Source organism: Hemiscyllium ocellatum, chromosome 4 (genome assembly GCF_020745735.1).
Source record: "Hemiscyllium ocellatum isolate sHemOce1 chromosome 4, sHemOce1.pat.X.cur, whole genome shotgun sequence".
NCBI lineage: Eukaryota > Metazoa > Chordata > Chondrichthyes > Orectolobiformes > Hemiscylliidae > Hemiscyllium > Hemiscyllium ocellatum.
Window position 1 is genome coordinate 88,182,246 of NC_083404.1, and position 22,522 is coordinate 88,204,767.

General features: G+C 39.3%; 1 protein-coding gene and 1 pseudogene across 1 annotated transcript in view; both read right to left on the reverse strand.

The window, feature by feature from the left end:
- LOC132814831 (tyrosine-protein kinase Yes) overlaps positions 1 to 22,254 on the reverse strand; it is a 79,196-nt gene extending 56,942 nt beyond the window's left edge. The window contains exon 1 of the mRNA XM_060823602.1: positions 21,918 to 22,254. The gene's annotated coding sequence lies outside the window, so the exon portion shown is untranslated. The remainder of the gene's footprint in view (positions 1 to 21,917) is intronic.
- On the reverse strand, positions 906 to 17,323 carry LOC132815222 (lymphoid-specific helicase-like; annotated as a pseudogene).
- Positions 22,255 to 22,522: the final 268 nt, after the last annotated feature.

A 22,522-nucleotide genomic window follows, 5' to 3' on the forward strand; every position in this document is an offset into this window, starting at 1 on the left:
TTTATATGGAAGCACTAGCTTTCGGAGCTCTGCTCTTCATCAGATAAGATTTGTCTAAAAATTTAAAAACCATTGCTAGTTCGCAATGTAACTCCTAACAGATTGGATTAGTTATTAGTGTTAGATGTATGATATGATTTTATTAAATAGGAGTATCTGTATACACAATGAAAAATTTAATTGAAAGTAATGAGTAAGCAATTACGACACTATCTTTTGCAAACATTTAGTTTGGTTACTCCTGGTCCACTTACCAGGATTGACAATACTTATGAATTTTTGGTGGGACAAGATGGATTCCAGTTCTGACCTAGAAGAATGAGATGCTGACCCTGAGGAAAAAAAAACTAACATTTTACAGCAAGCTGTACTTTGTATACTTCACGGAGAAAAAAAAAGTTACAGTTAACACTGAACATTTTGTACTGCCCTACAGCTATGTAACAATATTGTAACTACACTGTAAATAACATGTATACACCAAACAGTTATCTGTAAGGTCAATTGACTTTTGAAAAATGCTTATTTATGCAAGAATTACATTTTACTTTAGATGGAGGGACTAAAAACCTAGAACTGACTGAAAATAGGGCATGTTTGAAAATATTGACATTAGAAACGTTTTGATTTCATAAATACTAAGCGCCTGTTAAAGAAAATAACAACACAGGTACAGACCCTTCAGCCCTCTAATCCTGCGCCAATCCAGATAATCTTAACCTCTTGCCTAATTTCTAAGGATCTGAACCCCTCTGCTCCCTGCCCATTCACGTACCTGTTTAGATACATCTAGAATGACTACCACCTCCGCTGTCAACGCATTCCTAGCACCAATGACCCACTGCGTAAAGAACTTCCAACAGATCTCTCAAAATTTTCCACGCTCACCTAGAACTCGGTGACCCCTAGTAATTGAGAACCCAATTCTGGAGGAAAAAAAAGCTTCTTGCTGACAGTATTTGTTCCAAAATGAGGAATTTTCCTGAGTTTTTCACCAACTCATCTGTCTTAAACTTCTGCGTTTTGGTGGGTATTCGATGAAGTAAGGATCCAGTGGGTATTCGATGAAGTAAGGATGATTACAATACTTTGGAGGAGCATCAATGATTCTGCAATTTCAGGTGAACTTCCTTCAGGTGAACGTACTTATTTTGTAGGATATACACATCCAACACAGGCCTCTGCTCACAGGCATCCTGCTGCACCACAGCAATCATCTTCGCCAAATAGTCATAATCCTCTGTATAATTCACCAGCTTCCTGCTTCAATGTTTCGGTCAACCTGTAGGGGTTAGCTAGGGTTTCGTCTGCTTGGGTTCTTGTCCCAGCAACATTATGATGGTTTTATTGATAACGGTAGTATAGATGGACTCTTGTCTCTCACTGAGAGCAGCTAAACCACAACCTCTTGTTTTGGAGGAATTTCCAGAGAGTGACATCAGATTTCAAGCTTCTCAGCAGGAATGGAGTCAGGATCTGGTGAAGCATGTACAGAATATTTTGTTCCTGCTCGCTGGCAACTATATCTGTAATGTTTTCTGTTGTGCTGGTAATGTCAAACCAAGATTCAACACTTTTCAAGTCATCAAATACATCAGGAAGTAGAAAGTTGAGCAGTAACCACAGTTTAGCCAGGCTATTCTGGAGAGGGTTCCAGTCAACAGCAGCTTGTTGTCAGTGTTGAACCTTTTCAATTCCTGAATAAGACAACAATTTAAGTTCTTGATTCTGTGGCCTTCATCCACAATAACGTATTTTCAGTGACAATTCTGAAAGCATTCTCTGTCCCTCATGGCTATTTTGTAAGTAGTCATGACAACTGGTCATTTATGAATTTAGCACAGGTTTTGTAAATGATCTTTCCATGATAAAGCCACACCAGTAATTTCTGGTGTGAATCTCAAACTCTAATACCCAGAGTAGATAAAGGGCCACAGACAAAGAAAGGTCTCAGGATTCCTCGATCCACCATTATGGCTATCATAGCAATGCACTGGACAGACTTCCCCAGGCCTATCGCATCTGCCAGAATCCCTTTAGTACCGTTTTCTCACAGCACCTGAAGCCACTCCATTCCTTCCACCTAATATCACCTCAATACTTCTTGTAAAGAGTTCGGGCTATGGATATGGAACTGTTTGACTTTCTTTACTGGGTCCAGGTGTGTTGAGAATTATGGTACACAGTTTGGGCTATCAGTTTTTGATTGCAAAGATGGAATCTTGGCTTTTCTCAATATCTGCAGCTTCAAGTTTTTGGAAGATGTTGCATTCTCAGTTTTAGCCTTTTTGACCCTTGACAAAACGTCCAGTTCGGAATTTCCTGTATTTCAGATTTCCTTGACACTTTGCATTTTTCCTTACTGACGTAATCAGACAGATTGTACGTTTCTTCTCTTCTTTTCTTCATTGCTGCTTCAGTTTCATGTCTTGACTGGTTGACCCCTTTCACCATTTGAACTGGAGCCAACCATTTTCTTTTTTTTAAAAAAAAGTTTTGATTTTCTTTTCTGTTCCTCCAGCTGCTGTTTGCTGCTCCATTGGTCAACAAAATTTGTAGATGTCACTCTTCTCCAGTAAGTGCTATAACGCTTGTAACACATTTCACATGAGCTCTTGTCCCAATACATTTTGGCCTGTTGCATCAGCTTTCTCTCCCAACATACTGGCTGTTATGATCTCAGTTACTTCAGGCTCAGCTATCTCACTATTTCTAGACTCTGGGACTGAAATAGGGTCCAACAGCTCCTGCTTCATGCAGAGGTTCAGTTCAAGACAACAATTGTTTCGTTCACCCATTCAGCCCCAGAAGAACAACCTGAAACTTCCCACCGGTCACCCTCTATCCTCATCCTTGAATGGTAACTATATCCAAAATAACGAAAGCTAGTAAACTAAACAAACAATACAATGTCTTACTTTTTTCCTCTTGGGTCCTCTGTTCTCGGCATGTGAATGAAAAGGCTACTCTTATATTGATGAGGATGAAATCAAGGATATGTGATTTTATTGTCCAAACTCTGGAAAAACCTGATAATTTGTAGGTCTCTTTCCCAAAGATGGCAGTCTTGACACTTAAATCTTGTTATACTTACTTAGTTTCAATGTCATATTGCATCCACTTCTTCATCTAATCTCAAAAACCACTCTCATTCTGTAGCAACAAGAATTATTGCTGACCTCATTTCCTCAGCCGTAAACAACAACATGCTACATGGAACAACTTGACAAATTTATCAGACATGAGAATTAAAAACATTCTGTATTTTCCAGCACACTCCTCAACCCATCAAGATGAGAGTGAAGACAGATGCCCTGATCAGGGAACTTCTGAATGGATATTAAACCATAGGACCAAGTGCTTCCATATTCTCATAACAAAGCCTGGTAAACTTAATCAACATCAATCACTTGCTAATGACAGTACGATTGTCCACCTAGGAAATTCTGTTACTGGTCATGGGTTCTGTGGATCCTTACGTGGCTAAGGAGTCTGATCCAAAGCTGCATCTCTGGACCACGGATTTGGTATGTGTTGCCAGGAGGTGAAGTGGTCTTTGACCTTGAGATTATTGGCATTCTTTCTCTGGTTCCTTTTCTGTACTACTTCTTGCCAACAGGCATGCTTGAAAAACTGTCGCCTTCATATAGGAGTTTTTGTGAATTCCCAAGTGTTGATGTCGATGTGGCATTTCTTGAGGGTTGTCTTCAAGGAATCTTTGAAATATTTCCTTTGTCCTTCTCTTGTTTGTCTGCCTTCCTTGAGCTGGGTGAAGTTGATTTGCTATGGCAGTCAGAACTCAGGCATCCTAAACATGTGGAGAGTCCAACAGAGTTGGTTTTGGATGAACACTGCCTCAATGCTAGTGATATTAGCTGCTTCTAGAGCACTGATGTTTGTATGCTTGTCCTTCTAACTGATGTGGAGAATCTAAGATGGCATTGAAAGTACTTCAAGGGTCTTAAGATTATTCTAAATCCGCCAACTAGACAGAATAGCTAAGAGAGTAACTGCCCAAAATAAGGATTTTGGCACCAGTATAGATGTCACAGTTGTCAAAGACTGTCCTTCTTAAGACAGCACTTGCAGACTGGATGCAATGGTAAATCTTTGAATTAATGTCAGCCACAGATGGGCAGCACGGTGGCACAGTGGTTAGCACTGTTGCCTCACAACGCCAGAGACCCGGGTTCAATTCCCGCCTCAGGCAACTGACTGTGTGGAGTTTGCACGTTCTCCCTGTGTTTCCTCCGGGTGCTCTGGTTTCCTCCCACAGTCCAAAGATGTGCGGGTCAGGTGAACTGGCCATGTTAAATTGCCCGTAGTGTTAGGAAGGGGTATATATAGGGGTATGGGTGGGTTGCGCTTCGGCGGGTTGGTGCGGACTTGTTGGGCCGAAGGGCCTGTTTCCATACTGTAAGTAATCTAATCTAATCTAATAGCTTCCCAGGTGAGGGAAATGTTCCAAGTTTGGGAGAATTTCTTAGTGAATCTTAATGGAGAAATGAACCATAACTTGACCTGGGATAGGTTGGTAAAGGATTTGAGTTTAAGGTTGAAACCAATTCTTCAGAATGATTCTGCGAAAGCATTAAGCGAGGCTTGAAAATTCTCTTCCAAAACAGAGATGACATTGTTATCTGCAAACTGAAGTTCCACAAGTGAGGTCGGTGTTGTTTTCTTGTTAAGATTTTAATAGGTTTGAAGTTCAAAAGCTTTCCATCGTCTTGTAGACAGACAATGTCTGCATTACAGAAGTTTGTTCTTAAGATGGAGATAAGAATGGAAGTGATGATATCACTGCTTGACTCAACCTCAAAGAGTTGTCATATTACCAATGATGAAGGCCGCCATCAACATCTTGTCTTGGAGGACATAGAAGATGTTGTAGAAACTCACTGGATAGCTGACCTTTAACAGTGCCTTCCATAGCTTTTTCCAACTGAGTCGGAAACCTTGGTCAGATAAATGATGGCCAAATAGAGTGGTTGGCGTTATTGTTGGCATTCCTGTTGAAGTAGCAGTGTGAAAATCATGTCTACAGTTTCATTGTTTGTTAAGAAGCCAGAATAACTTTCCGAAAGGACTTCCTCAGTGGGAGAAGCTACTTACCTCTGATTTGGGCAATGAACTTCCTGGCAATGGAGAGGAGGGAGATGTCTCAGTAGTTCCCAAAGTCTACAGAGTTTCTTTTCTTGGAGATGGTGATGGAAGCATCCCTGAGATCAGCAAAAATTTCTTCTTCATCCCAGATTTTCAGGAACAGTTGATAGAGATGACAGATAAGCACTGCTCCTCCAAGTTTGAAAATCTTTGTTGGAATCCCGTCCTCCTGCAGCTTTTTTATTCTTCCTATGTCTCATGATGGCTTCAACTTTTGTCACACCAGTTGGGAGTCAAAGATCACCTTTGATGGGGCATTGGGAGATTTCCTCCAATATGTCCTCATCATGAACTGTATTGCAGTTTGAGTTCTTTGAAGCTCCATCAGAGGCAAATGTTTTTGTCTTGCAAAAGGATTCCATCAACTTACACCTGAGAGTAAAAAATTATTTTTCACCTAAACCTTGAAATTATTCTGACTCCACTGCACCAAGATTTATTACCTAATTTCCTAAGCTGTAGATAATAGCAGTTTACAAGGAACAATTTACCATAAGTTATCAGAATCAATAAATTCCATCTCTGGTGTCCAGGATGCATCTTTAGCATTACATGCAAAAACAGAGCCATCAATAAAGAAATCATTTAAGTTCAAACAATGTAGGCATGCTGACGCAAATTAAGGAAAGAGATTTTTCTGGCTTGGGCATGTAGATATGTCGTCCCGTTTCCCTATCTACGTATCAGTCGAAGCAAAACACTCAGACATAGTATGGCTTTACCTCCTTCATCTTTATTCTGGGCCCTAGAGGGAGAGAGAACAATCATCCATGTGCACAGAGACATAAGTTCGCGGTTTTGTCTCAAACAGCAGTTTCTTAAGGAATTATGTAGTCACTTACAGGGAGGAGCAACATAATATAACATAACAGATAAAGCAACATACATATTGATTGGGTGACCATTACAAGCAGCGAGTGTCAATATAAAGATTAAGCTACTTGCTGTTACACAATGAATAATTGGATTCACATAATGAATACTTTTCACCTTGTTAATTGACTTTACATATTGAATGCTTTTCCACCTTGTTAACCCATTATCCTTGCCTCCAGCACCTCATTGTTTACTGCAAGTTCTTATCTGATATGAGTCATGCTTAGCTGAACTTCTGTTTAAAATTCAAAACTTAACTCTTTCCCTACTTGTTCATACTTTAAACACTTTCTCAGATAGAAGAAAAGATTGTTATATCCCCCAAAAATGTGTTATACAGGGCAGCTGTCTCTGCCAGGGGACCACGAGGGTGCTTAAAACTCCAATTCAAGGATGCTGTCAAAAGTGACAGAGTACTTAAACACTAATCATGTCAAGTGGGCAAGTTTAGCTGATCATCGGTGCAAATTGCAACATGAATATTGAACAGAAAGTTGTCACCACATGGTTTTACAAGTTCCAAAGCAGATACCAGCCCTGAAAGCTAATTGTCAACAGAAATTACCCTGCACTGTATTAAGAGATATTATGATGTCTGCATTTGTAGCAAACTTTGCCTTTCTAGAATTGATTTGCTCAGTCATTAAAACTGCAGTAGATAATCTCATTGGATCTAATCGAAGTTCTGGGGCTGCATTCCCATCATGACTCTCAGTTTAACAGCTGGTCAATCATTTAAGTTCAACGTGATTTTGGCCACAGGCTATTAACTTTAGGACATCTAATCCCCAGACATTATGCACCTTTCAACCAGTGTCAATAGATTCTAGATGATCTTGGAGCAGTAGTGATTTTACACAGTGCATTTGATGTCACAACAATGAAAACATTCGTACATTGATAATTAGCTAAAGCAGTCATCTAGGTCCAATTACACCCTGGAGAACTTAATCAAGACATCAGCCTTACTGTACTTCAAAAGAATAGATGGACTTCAAAATTAGATAAGCACATAGTATTTCAAACAAGACCCACCAGAACTAGACATAATTAAAATATTTTAGCATTTTTAAAACAGAAAATTATTACACTTCAACAAAACTTTGTAACCATAGGTTGGATTTGATAATACAAAACGAATTGATATAAAATTGATACAAAATTGGCTGAGTGATATAAAACAGTAATGGTCAATGGATATTTTTAAGGCTGAGGGAAGGTTTGTAGTGGAGTTCTCCAGTGATTGGTATTGGAACCCTTACTTTTCCCGATATATGTTAATGATCTGGATCTTGGTGTGCAGGTGACAATTTTCAAGTTTGCAGGTGACACTAAACTTGGAGGAACCATAAACTGAGGATATCATGGAACTCAAAAGATATGGTCAAGTTGGAGGAGTGGGTGGACAGATGGCACTATATCACGATACCACTATTTCGATTTATTACTGTGCGAAATATAATCATTTTTAAAAACAAACAAGCTTGAAAAATCTCAAATTAATCTGACTAGTTTCTTTGCTTCCTATTTGATGTAAATCTCTCTCAAAAATTAACACTGACCACTTTTGGGGAAAAATCTGAAAGCCTGAGGAAACTGGAAATTAATTAGATGCTCCAGATTATTCAATTGCTTTCACTGTGATTTCACTTGGATCATACTTAGTTACCATATTGCTATTTGTCCCAGAGTGTTGCCAATTTGTATGATTGTTACACTTATCCTCTCACCAAAGTAGTTGAATCAATGTTTTCAAACAAGCTCAATTTTAAATTCTCCCGAGCAATGGAATATTGTTCAATCTTTCTTCATAAAGTAAGCCCTTCATCGCAGGAATGAGTCAAGCTGCCAGACATGAAACACATACACACCTCTAGTGGAACAGACACCATTAGGCTTTAAATACTTTATATTATTATGGCTTATCCTGGATATTCCAATTGACGCAAAGCATAAATTGGGCATAACCACTTTACAAAAGTAAGAACAGTAACACTGAATGTCTTATCAGTTACAGCTGTTAAGTTTAATTTGAGGAGCAAAGGAGACTGGAGATACATCAGAATGGGGAAAAATTTTCAGTTGTCACATCTTTACTGGTCAGAAGTAAAAAGTAGTGCAAGTTGTTAGAGGAGTATTATTTTCTCTCTGGTACCACCCAGTAGATTCCAGTGGAAAAGTATAATGGACTTTCTTACCAAGAGGTCCACTGCAGAAGGCCATAATAGTCACTGAAAAACAAACTGCTTTTGGCAGAGCATCTTAATTCTTAAGATTAAGTAAACTGGAAGAATGTATTTAATTTTTTGTTGCATTTCTATTTTCTTTGCATCTGTTTAAGGGAGCAGGCATTCACCATGATCTCTGCACAAAGGCCAATATTTAGCATTAGAGTCTGAGGTCTACATCACAAAGAGGTCCTTTGGCTCATCATATCCCACCAGTCAAAAATAACCACCTAACTATTTCAATCTCATTCTCCAGCACATGGGCCACAGCCTTGGGCCTCGCAAATGCACATCTAAATACTTACAAGTTGCAAGAGTTTCTGAGTGTTCAGTCCATTAGCTTAAACTTAAGTCTCTGGTTACTGATCTCTCCATCAAGGACAGAAGTTACCTACCATCTCCCCGATCATTGCCCTTCATAATTTTACATTATACACACACTTCACCACTGTTTAAACTCATTCATCAGCTGTAAAGCTTTTTGACCAGCATCCAGAGGAACTACAATTTCCACCAGTTGAAAATAGAGACGTTCCCTCATCACAGATGATCATGATCTTAAATTGAATGAGAATTCACATGTCAATATTGACTCAAGAGCCTCAAAATCATCAGCTAATCATTTCCGATCACTATTTGCAGGCTGAAATCAGCTTGTCCAATATTTAAAGTTTTCAGCTTCCAATGATATCACTGATTCTAAAACTAGCTTCTTCCGTCCTTACAACAAAAAATTAATGATCATCCAACTCTTGTGTTCAATCTTCCCTTCTCTCCATCATTGATAGCTGACCTTCAATGGATGGGCTTCAGACTCTAATTCTTACTTTAAACCTCTCTGCTTTGTTAGCTTTCTTTTAATGCCGAAGTTCACATCATTTGACTAAATAGTTACCATTTAAATCATCTTGGTTTGACATCAATTTTTGTTTGAATGTGTTTCTGTAGGACCACAACATTGTTCACAGTGGTACATAACTGTTCCATAACTTCAAAAGACTGAAGCTGAGATTGTTTTTCTGGCACAAAGGTCAGAAAGTAAGTTGAGAGTTGTAGAGGACATAACTATCTTATTGTGGCTTCCTTAAGTGAGTGGGTAAGGGTCTGACAAATAGTACATTATGAGGAAAATGTGAAATTGCCCAGTTTGGCAGGATGACTTATAAGCATATTATTTAAATGTGAGAAACTGCACAGCTCTGACATAGAGGATCTAAGTGCCTTTGCAATTGCAAAAGGTTAGTATGTAGATACAGCAAATAATTAGGAAAGCTAATAGAATGTTATCATTTATTGCAAGGGAATAGAATAGAAGCAGGGAGGTTATGCTTCAATTATGCAAGGCACTTGAGATACCACATCTAGGACACAGCGTGCAGTACTGAGTTCCTTAATAAAAGGAGGACATAAGTACATTAAAACACCTCAACTGCATTCAATGGACTAACAGCTGAAATGGATAGGAAATCTGAGGAAAGGTTGGAGAGGCTAGGTTTGCATTAGTTGGAGTTTAGACTTGCTTGAAACCTTTTAAATATTCCTATTTTTATACCTGGTTAACCACTTACCTTACATGCCTAATCACTTTCTGTCATTTCATGTACTAGGCCACAAAGATATCTAAAGTTATCAGTTGTACAATCTCTCTCAATTTAAGTAATATATTAGTGAGATCAGAAAAATGAAGTGGATAAATTCACATTTTTACCCTTTGCATTCTATCTGCCAAATTTTCATCTATTTATTGAACACATTGGTAACTCCTTGCAGACTCCTGGTGCCCACTTCCCTACCTGCCATAGGTACAGATAATTTGGCACCTACTTATTAGGTTTCTTCATCTAAGTCATTTATACAAATTGTAAATAGAAGAGGCCCCAGCATGGATCCCTGTAGCATTCCATTTGTCACATCTTGCCAACTTAAAGATAACATATCTCTTAACATTGTCTGCTTCCTATTAACTAATCAATTCTCTAGCCGTGCTAATACTTTACCCCTAGTCCATTAACTCTTATTTTGTGTAGTAACATTTAGTGGCATGCAGTCAAATGCCTTCCAGATCCAAACAGTTAAATTACAGTATGGCAGAAGAATATTTAGATGATAAATTAAAAGGAACACAAAGGTTTAAAATTTATTGTTTTTAAAGAAGGAATTCTGAAACCAGAAGTAAATACCATGATACCAGCAGAGTAAATAATTTTATGGTAAACCTTTGGTGTTCATTTAGCTTCTTGCAAATAAAAATATTGTTAACTCAAGAGACATTGCCAAACTAAAATTGCTAAGTTATTTCTTTAATCCAAACTGCAAAAGCACCCTTTTTATATTAAATACATTTTAAAATTTCCTGTCCAGAAGACATTTTGACCTTGATTCAGCTTAGAGATTTTGGCAGTAATGAAAAATCTTTTAGTTGTACAGTCAGAGGTGGTTTTCCAGCCTGGGATGGAGAAATTGAGCTATAAAAGGAGAGATAAGACAGACTCAGGATGTTTTCTTTAGAAACGATGGAAGGGGTTAAGACTGAAATAAAGAACATTATGAGGGGTACAGACAGAGTGAAGAGAGATCAGCTATTTTCCTCAGTTGAGGAGCCAATCATGAGAGAGCATGGTTTGAGGGTAAGGGGCAGGAGATTGAGGGGATTTAGGAAAATAACTTTTTTCCACTCAGCAGGTGGTGGGGATCTGGAATGCACTGGGAAGGTAGCAGAAGCTGGAAACCTTACAACTTTAAAAAATATTTAGATGAGTACTTCAAATACCATAACATTCAAGGATAAGGGACAAGCGCAGGAAAATTGGGATTAGCACACTTTTAGTGGTAGTTATGCTGGTGCAGACGTGGCAGGCCAAAGTACCTTTCCTGTGGTTTTTGAATATATACAGCCATAGTCAGGACTCAAATTGAAGGAGAGTCTATGTAGGTCATATCAGGCCCAGGAAGTTGTTAATCAGCTTGATTGAGAGGGGTGCACACCCACTGTTCCATCTAGAGTTTCAGCAAGGAAAGAAGAAAAAGACAGAGGGCTGACAGGTCAGAACACAATTCAAATCAGCCACAATCTAAATTGTTGAAGGGCTAAGGACCTACTTGCTGATGAGACTGTATATTGGAGGTTCATGAAGAATTTTGTTTTCCCACTTTTCTTTCAATAAACTGAAATGTGAAATTCTTTCCTGTTCAAGATAATCAGTTCAACAAATCACAGTAGGAACCTTAAATGGATTGCAATTGAGATTGGATTTCAGCATAGCAAGAGGTGGCAGCTTGTTCCATTGTTGGCCTCAAAATGTTGAGATATGAACCTGCAGAATGCAGACTGCCACAACATTTGTTCACACAAATCTGCTTTTTCTGGAAACAGACAAATAGATACTGCCTTGTAACATAATCTTAAATGCCAATAAAATTTGATATGTTTGAACAAGTATATGCACAGGCATGCAAACTATCATAAAAACCATGAACTGCAGATGCTGGAGATCTGAAACAAACAAAAACAGAAATTTCTGGAGAAATTCAAGCCTGGCAGCATGTTGAGTGCAGTTACCCTTCTTCAGAACTGCAAGTTATCATATCTCATAATTAAGTGAAATTTCCCTGTTAGCTGTGAACTCCACCAATAGTGGCCATTACATTTTCCAAACACACTTTACAAAGCAACATATAGAAACTCTAAATTGGAAAATGTTAATAGTATCATTCCTACAAACCAGACAGAACATCTTAGAACTATATATGTTGCATACCTGTTATATCAGAATAATTCTTTATTCGATTAAAGTTCAAAGTAAATGGAGGTACAATCTTAACAATACACTTTAGGATAATATACTGGTATTAATTCAGCTGGTCAGAGATCCAGCCCTATTCCAGCTCAACTTAAATGGAATAACATTTTTAAGAAACACACTAATAAACATATTCCAAACATAGAAATCTAAGTAGTCATATTGTACCTGAAAAGTCAGGTCTGTTCCTTTCTCCACAGATTTGAAGTGCGTCTCCTGCAGGATGAAGATTTTCTTGGGACTGCTTTCACAAGCCTCAAAATATTTTAACAGGGTAACTTGAACATTATAGAATCAGTAGTAATTTTACTAAACCAATGCAAGGGGCAAGAAAACCTTAACAGGGAAAAAAAATCAGGAGATAGCTCAAGAAAAGTCAAACTATACCCCACAGGGGGTAATGTAGGACATATAAACCCAGAGTTCCATGGACATTGAAAAAAGAGAGGAAACAGCAGAAATGGTGTGCTCATAAACTGGCTGGATAAGGAGAGCCAGAAGTCGAAAAAGAAATTTAAAAAAATATGAGTAGATACTAGCAGTTAGCCAAAAAGGGAATTTCAAAATTCTTCCAATGGCATAGAAACAGGGAAAGGATGGTAAAGCAAGGACGGGAAGATGAGCAGGATCCAAAAAGTGGGACTATCCATGGAGAAAGGAGGCATGGTTGATGTACTCAACCTTTAACTTTTTACGCTGAAGATACTGCCATTTGAAATAGAGGTGGTGCTGTCAATAAAGGCCAAAGCAGCAAATTGAGCCCAGTCCCATTCCAAGGAATGGATTCTGGTGTTTAGCACCTTGTGTAGCCCCACCTCCAAAGTTTCATCTGTTCCTCATTAACTTCCACAGCAACCTGACCATTGATGCTCACTTTGTAAAGGTCTGAGAGGAAGGGTGCTTCTATCAGTTGGAGTTATTTCTTTCACAAAAGGGAGAGGACTGTCACACTGGAGGTCAGTCATTTCAGTTCCAGGATATCACTGCAAGATCCCCTCTGTGTATTGTCCTAGGCTCAAAATTATAGGAAAAACACAAGAAAGTGGATGAAGCTATGATCTTACTGAATGACAAAGAGGCCTACAAATGTTCCTATTTATTTTTATTTAACCTCCTTTTTTAATCAACCAGCTTAGATATGTTATTACACACCTCTGGAGGAGGGGAAACTTGAACCCAAGTCTCTCAGTCCACAGGCAGAGACACTACCACTACACAAGAGTCCCCTACTGCTATTCCTTTATCTTATGGTCTTATTATCTTCAGATGTTTCATCAAATACTTTCCTTTTGTAAGATCAAAAAAGTGTTCTCGTTTGTGGAAGAGTCTAGGACCAAAAGGCACCATTTCAAAATAAGGGGTCGTACATTTAATACTTAAGTGAGGATTCCCTTACAGCCCTTTGTAGTAAAGAATCCCACAGATACGCTACATACAGAAGAAATTCCTCCTCACCTCAGTCTGAAATGTGTGAACCCTTATCCTGATGTCATGCCCTGTAGTCCTAGACCCTTCCACAAGAAAACATCTTTCTGCAACTATCTTGTCAAGTGTCTTAAGAATTTTGCGTATTTCAAGAAGATCACCTCTCACTTTCATACTGAGTACAGTATATATATTCAGAGTACGGCCCTAGCCTACTCAATTTCTCAAATGACAGTTCCTCCTAACCAGGTATCAACCTAGTGAATTTTGTCTGGTCTGCTTCCAATGCCATCATATCTTTCCTTAAATAAAAAGGGCCCAAAACTGTTCACAGTAATCCAGCTGTGATCTGACTAGTGCCTTGTATAGTTTTAGCACAACCGTCCTTTTATACTCCGTTCCCCTTCAATTAAAGGCTAACATTCCACTTGCTTTCCCTATTACTTGCTGAATTTAGATGCTAACTCAAATTCATAGAGGAGGACCCCCAAATCCAGCTGCTCCGTAGCTTTCTGCAGTCTTTCTCCATGTAAATAATATTTCAGTTTCTCTACTGATCCTGCTAAACCTCTAATTTCCCTATATTATATTCTACTTGCATTGGATATTATACGCTCACTTTTCTCATCTAAATCATTAATATAAAACTGTAAAATAATTTTTACCCTAGCACCGATCCCTGTAGCACTCCACTAATCACAAATTGCCATCCTGAAAATGCATCTCTCCCACCCTTATCCCAAGGTCTATTAGTTAGCCAACCCTTAGCATGAAATGAGGTACCCTATCAACCACCTTCTGAAAATCCAGAAATACTACATCCATTGCTTCCCTTTTATCTATCTTGCTTGGCAGGTATGATTTTGCCTTCATGAAGCCATGTTGATATTAAAATTTCCAACTGCACTATCATATTCTTTATAATAGCTTAATATGTCAATGGGAAAATATTAGTCTAACTGGTCTAAAGTGATCTATTATTTTGTTCCTTTCAATTTTTAAATAAAGGTTTTACATTTACAATTTTTCCATCCATGGAACTTTTCCAGAATGTAAGGATTCCTGGATGATGACTACCATTGCACCTACAACTGCTGTAGTTGCTCCTGTTAATATCCTAGCGTGTACTTTATCAGGTCCAGGTGTTGTCCCACTCCCACCTCAATCGAAGCAAAACGCTCAGAGATACAGTATAATTTACCTCCGTCATCTTAATTCCGGACTCTGGAAGGGGGTGGAGAGGGAGAGGGTTCGTCCATGTGCACAGGGACATGAGTCTTATACACTTTCTCACAGGTGACTTATTGATCTTCAGAACCATAAATTTCCCTACCACCTCCAGTGATAGTGTTTTCATTTCCTCTCCTCCTTTGTCCCATACTTACTTAGGAATTCTGGATTGCTATTCGTACCTTCCACTGTGAAGACTGATGCAAAGTATTTATTTCATTTCCTGGTTTCTCATTTTCCCAGACTCATTCTCTAACACCCTAGGTTCACTTTGGATTTTTAAAAATATATATAGCCTTTGTTTTAACTGGCACTTTTGATAAACTGGCAAAAACATACCTCAAATACTGAAGTTTACTGTATTATTGTCTAATTATTAGTTTTTAAAATTCATTTATCTTAACATAAATATACTTGTCCAATTGAATGACAACGCAAAATATTAAGTTGATTAAATTTCGAATCAATTTCTCCTCAAATACCGCAATGTCCAAGCAATCACTTGAAGATACAAGTTAGAAGGCTCGGTGCCAGTAAGTTTTAGTTAAGGCAAAGTTACATTATTTAAATGATTTATGCTGTAAATAAAGTATAACAGTAATACGTATACCCCGATTATATTTCTATTACTGTGTTTTACTTTGATTAATATGGACCTCAGCTGTGGGTAAGGTTAGATTCCTACAGTGTGGAAACAGGCCCTTTGGCCCAAGTAGTCCACAATGACCCTCCGAGTAACCCACCCAGACCAATCTCCCTCTGACTAATGCATCTAACACAATGGGCAATTTACCATGGCCAATTCACCTGACCTGAACAACTCTGGATTGTGGAAAGAAACCAGAACACCTGGAGGAAATCCACACGGAAATGGGGAGAAATTGCAAACTCCACACACACAGTGGAATTGAACCTGGGACCCTGGTGCTGTGAGGCAGTAGTGCTAACCACTGAGTCACCATGCTGCCAAATGTGGTCTGACCAGAGCATTATAGAGCTTCAAAAGTACATTTCTGCTTTTATATTCAAGTCACTCAAAATAAATGCCACCTTTGCATTTGCCTTCCTAACTACTAACTCAACCTGCAAGTTTACCTTGAGATAATTCTGGAATCCTACCATAGAATCCATTGTGAAGGATGAGATACCTGATTACTTGGAAGTTTATGGTAAAATAGGGGAAGTCAGCATGGTTTCATCAAGGGGAGGTCATGCTTGACAAACCTGCTAGACTTCTTTGAGGAAGTAACGAGCAGGAAGAGCCAATGGATATTATCTATCTGGACTTCAGGAAGGCCTTTGAAAAGGTGCCACACAGAAGGCTACTGAGTAAGATAAGGGTTCATGGTGTCAAAGGCAAGGTGTTAGCATGGATAGAAGCTTGGCTGGCTGGCAGTAAGCAGAGAGTGGGATAAAAGGGTCCTTCTCAAGATGGCAATCAATGACAAGGCTTGGTGTTGGGACCACAATTTTTCACTTTATACATTAACGATATAGATGAAGGAATTGAGAGCATTCTGGCTAGGTTTGCAGATGATACAAAGATAGGTAGCGTTACAGGTAGCATGGAGGCTGCAGTAGGATTTGGACAGGTTAGGACTATGGACAAAGTAGTGGCAAGATGAAGTATAACGTGGAAAAGTGTGAGATCATGCACTTTGATGTTCTAAAGGAGAAAATTCAGAAGTCTGAAGTGCAAAAAGACTTGGGAGTTCTGGTCCAGGATTCTTTCGAGGTAAACTTGCAGGTTGAGTCAGTCTTTAGGAAAGCAAATGCAGTGATGGGATTTATTTTGAGAGGACTCGAATATAAAATCAGGGATGTATTTCTGGAGCTTTATAATGCTCTGGTCAGGTCACATTTGAAGTAATGTGCAGTTTTGGGCCTCATACCTCTGGAAGGATGTACTGGGAGAAGGAGCATCCTCAGGGGAAGCTCACAAGAAGAGTTCCAGGAATGAAAAGGTTAACATATGGAGGAGGATGAGGGGGGGATCTAATTGAAAGATACAGAATACTGAATGGCCTGGACAGAGTGGTTGTTGGGAAGATGTTTCCTTTGGTAGGAGAGACTAGGACCCAGGGGCTTAACCTTAGAGTAAAGAGAAGATCTTTTAGAACGGAGATAAGGAGAAAGTTCTTCAGCCAGAGGGTGGTGAATCTGGATTTCACTGCCACAGAAGACTGTGGAGCCCAGGTCATTGAGTATATTTAAGACTGGGATAGGGTTACAGGGAAAAAGCAGGAGAATGGGGATGAGAATCTTAACAGCCATGATTGAATGGCAGAGCAGACTCGATGGGCTGAATGGCCGAATTTCTGCCTCTGTGTCTTATAATCCAGAATATTTGATCAATTGGCATATTTCTGGTCGCATAGGTGCCTGATAATAGAGTGTTTACTGTACTTTGAAGAAGCTTTGCTGTCTGTCTTAATATTACTTCCAAGCTTATCCTCAATTTTCCCAGTCCTTTCGTTTACCACCAATCTTTGCCACATTGAAAGGAAAAAAAAATGTTGCTATCCTTAACTTGCCTGGTTTACGTACCCCCTTCCTAGAATCCTTCTTTCTTACCTTTATTTCCTCTTTGCTGTAAGCCATGACTATTTTCTTAAACATCTACCTGTGGTCTTTAACAGCCTTTGCTGCTAAACCTGCTCCCCAGTCCACTCCAGCCAGCTACACTCTCTTTCCTTTGTAATTACTGATTTATACACATACAGTTGTTTCTGACCCAAGTTCCTCCCTCTCAAACTGAATTCCTAATTCCACCACATTATCACCACAGTTTCTAAGGAGATATAATGGAATAAAAATTGGATTGAAGCAATTTGCCCTTCACGCTCGTTTCCGAGTTATGGTCATAGCTGATCATCCAGCTCAAGAGTCTGGATCCATTAACAAATGTATGATGAGATGTAGAAATATTAATGAGTATTGCTGGAAATAAAAATAATTGTCATTTTTGTCTTGCAAGATGATCATACGCATTCACATGCATTTGTATGGTTAATTCATTTATTTTGTTCCGAATATGCTTACTTAAAATCCATTAATTGTGCCCTTTTACAAAATTTCTCCCCTTCCAACTGTCCATTTCTGTGCTGTACATCTCTCAGACTTCCCCCAATAATGTCTTTTGCTTCATGAACTTAAACTTCTCTTTAATTTTATTAACATTTTGTAAATCTGTATTAATTCTTGCTTGAACATTTGCTGGACAATTCGTACAGCGCAAATTATACTGATAATTAATTTTGGATTGTCACTTAGACACATTTGCATGTATTGGAAGCTATAAGTATTAGAACACAAGGTCTTAGGCACACTGCAACTGTTTCATAATCAACAAAATAGGTAACTATCATAGCTTAGCTTATTTCTCAGCACAATGCCCTGACCAGTCAGCCAGCCTGGTTTAAAATTTAAAATCCTAGCAGTTAATTGTCAACCATTAATAGGAGTAAAAAATGAGGTCTGCAGATGCTGGAGATCACAGCTGCAAATGTGTTGCTGGTCAAAGCACAGCAGGTTAGGCAGCATCTCAGGAATAGAGAATTCGACGTTTCGAGCATAAGCCCTTTCTGCTGTGCTTTGACCAGCAACACATTTGCAACCATTAATAGGTACATTCTTCGTGACAACATCTCTGCCAATCAGAATTAGCCTGCCAAATAATGATCACCAGGATCAGATTTTTAAAAAATCTAGTAGAAAGCTTTTATTCAATTAACTTGGTGAACGTGTCTATGTAATTTCTAGCTGCTTTGTGTTCTGCTGAAGCTTTATTTCCACATGTTTAATTATCTCTTTCCATGATGCCTCAAACTTGGTAACCAATTTCAAATATAGTTACATGATGTGAACTATTCAGTTCATCTGAAAAATTTCTGATTGGTTAATCAATATTGGTCTAGTCAAAGCTATTTGTTCTCTCTCCTCTGAATCCACTCCATTATCACTCTGTCCAAGATATCATCTTCAGGTTTATGCATAACTTTCGGCTTATTCATTTCTTTCTAAATGTCACTTGAAGCTTAAAATTTCAAGATCTGATGGTTCTATTTCTTTAACTTGTGAATGAAGAGAAGGTTTCCATTTCATACCTAATCTGGTCTCTCTATCCAACTAGAGCAATAATTCCACTGTCTTGGCTAATGACAATGAATGATGCTTCCATTTTGCAGTGCTAACCATGGTGTTGTCCTCTGACATGATTGTGACGGCAGTTCAAACTTTTGGATGGAGCCAAGTGTAGGAATGAGGCTGGTATGCCACTGCAAACAAAGTGGCAATGCTGATAACTGATCTGGCACACCACTGAGAACTAGTGTCAGTAAGTCAGGAATACTTTAACTAAACATGGAATGAAAAATTTATACAAACTTTTGGTTTTTAGCCAGCCTATTTAATAGTACATTCAACACATTGCACGAGGTAATATACTGTCAGTATTTGTAAAAAAATACCGATTTGAGCCAGCTGGGATTAAGCAATCTTTTAGAGCCAAACAAGTGAGAAATATTTCACACTTTGGCAAAGCTGTTGCTTAGCTCTAATCATGATTATTTTAGACAGTCATGATGATGAAAAGCAGATGTCAGAATTTAAAAAGTAAGATGGACAACATTTTTCTGAAGATTCTAGTTTTCTTGAATACAATATCAGAATACAACACTTTAAATAATATATTCCTAGAAACCACACAAATTCAAACTACTTACACTGAAGCAGGCAATATCATCTAAATGTATGCAATATCAGGAGATGGTTATGTAAACCAAGACTTGTGCCCTTCATAACAAACAAAAATAAAGTGTAATTAACTTTCGACACTAGTTGTCATGACAAACAACCAAAGAGAAAAAGTGATTAGGAAGAGCAAAATCCTATGACCATAACACTTCTTAATTACCTACTCCTACATGTACCACTGATCTTGACATTGATCTCCATCAATGAACAACTTCTTGACCTCTGTCTCCTTTCTGCAGTGCTGACGACTACTTCCAGACGGATAAATTGCTGGTCAGGACTGTTTTGGTCACAACGCTTTGCTTCACCACTTGGAGGTCCAAGAGAGTTATAATTTGGAACTGATTAAGGTTGAAGCTGTCAAATGCCTTGTCAATCTCCTGCAGCTCTGCTCTCCAAGACAGATTTGCAAATGTCTAAGGAGGCTTTAGACCATTCCTTATTCCTCTACTAGTGCTGTTGCTACTATGGACCATGAAAGCAAGCATACAGGTACAGCAAATAGTTAGGAAAAGTCGTTGCAAGGCAGTCAGTGCAACCGTACAGGGTCTTAGCGAGACATCACTTACAATAGTGCATGCAGTTTTAATCACCTTATTTAAAAAAATACACAGTTGTCATAGAGGGAGGAGTATAGTGAAATTTCAACAAACCAGTAGCTGAGATACAGGGTTTCTCATGAGAAGAGATTGAATTTAGAAGAATGAGATTCAAGCTCACTAATGTGATAACATTCTGATAGTTAGACAGAGTTTTGGTGGAAAGGAGAAGAACAAAAGCTCCTACAACAAGGACTTGCAGCTTTTGGATACAGATTAAGGTTTTAGGGCCTAAAGAGGAAAAACGGTTTCAAAAGATGGTGAACCTGGACAATCCTCTACCATATAAGACTCTGAAAGTGAAGTTGCTGAACAATTTAAAACTGAAACAGATTTCTAGAAACTAAAGCGTTAAAGGGTATTGGGTGGGGGGAGGGGAGCAAAGAGAGAAGAGAGGAAAATTAAAACAGAGGATCAGTCATGATCATTTTAGACAATGTACTTTTGCTGTAGTTTCTGTGCATAATCCTCAGTGCAGATCCATTTGAAGATGCCTTCACCGTTAAAACCAGGGATAAAGAAACTGAAACCCAAGTTGCTTCACTCGGCTGGACACTACGCAAACACCGAAATAAAGTTTTACACTCATTCCCAACTACTTCATAAGTTATATAGTAGGTGCATGGAGAAAGTGAGGACTACAGATGCTGGAGATCAAGGTCAAGAGTGTGGTGCTGGAAAAGCACAGTTGGTCAGACAGCATCCGAGGAGCAGAAGCATCGATGTTTCAGGCAAGAGTCCTCCATCAGGAATGAGGCTTGTGAGCCAAGGGGGCTGAGAGATAAATGAAAGGGGTTGGTCTGGGAGGAAGAAAGTTGAGTGTGTGATAGGTAGATGGATGTGGGCTGGATAGTAATTTAACTGCTTAAAAACAAAACATTACTCAAAATGGAGTACGGGTGCATAAGGAAGAGAAAAATTACTGTGAATTCTATCATGTTAAAACATTTCAAAATATTGGCAAAGTTATCATTTAAAAAGATCACAAAATACATTTTACTATTTGCCAGTAGATTCCATGTGTCATTTCCGAACAGCAAGTTGAAAACTATTTTAACCAGTGCATTCTAATTGCGGCTTATAAACCCATAGTTAATCAGACACCCATGAAGACTAATGTTGCACATAACCAACATATTTAGGGAGGGGTTTCTGCTGTGACAAATCTTACTTAACCAAAACAAATAACTTACACAAGTTTTAAATAGATGGGTATACCATAGCCAGAAAGACATCACACAATAATCCACAAGAACAGAATGAGGTTTTCAAAAACAATTATCCTTTCCAAATTATGGAAGTCCATGTTAGGAAGGTACACTTACAATTTCAGAGAGATTTTCAGTGGAAAATCACGACTTTTGCATCAATATCAGGCACAATGACATGAAAGCACCTAACTTGAATAGTTTACACAATGCATTGAAATGCAGTACTGAGGGATTGCTGCATTATTGAAGATGCTGTCTTTCAAATGAAACCTATAATCAAACTGCTTCCATCATCCAATATTAAAAGTCACTCAACACCAGATTACAGTCCAACAGGTTTGTTTGGAAGCACTAGCTTGTTTTCATCAGGTAGTTCATCCAATGTGTGGATGTAAAAGACTGAAGTAGACAAGCTGAAGAGCAGGGAACACTGCCATCATGACATTCAAACCTTTACTGACAACAAATATTAACTGGTTATTTATCGGAATATACCATTCCAGAGAATTTGCCCTGCACAAACGGATAAGTATAGTGTTGGGGGGAGACAGGGGAGGGTAGGACAGAGCCCTTCCTGGGTACAGGGGCTGAACCACCTCGCAAACAAAACCAGGCCCAGGTGCCTCTCACCTGCTCTCCGGCCGGGACTTGAACGTCTCCTCACATCCGCATCACTTTAACAACTCTTCCTGCAGCCGAGAGGAGAGGCCGAAGCGGCTCCACCAACTGATCCGACCAGCTCGGGGCTAGGCCCGACTCACAGGGCCGCCGCTGTCATCATCATCACCTCATTCCCCGCCCGCCAGCTTCACACGAGGCAAAGAGAAAAAACCCAACTTAAACCCCTTAAACTCAAATTCTGTGTTCCGTATCTAAACCATTCTCCTGCCAGCGCACACTCTCCTAAAGCCGCAAACCTCTGAATACAAGATGGCGACTCCTCAGGGAGCGGAGACCGCCTCCGGTTCTGCTCCGCCCCTGCACCTTCAACCCCGCCCACATAGTCCCGCCCCTGCACCTTCAACCCCGCCCACATAGTCCCGCCCCCGCACCTTCAACCCCGCCCACATAGTCCCGCCCCCGCACCTTCAACCCCGCCCACATAGTCCCGCCCCTGCACCTTCAACCCCGCCCACATAGTCCCGCGCCCCCAACCTTCAACTCCGCCCACATAGCCCCACCCCCGCACCTTCAACCCCGCCCACATAGTCCCACCACCGTACCTTCAGCCCCGC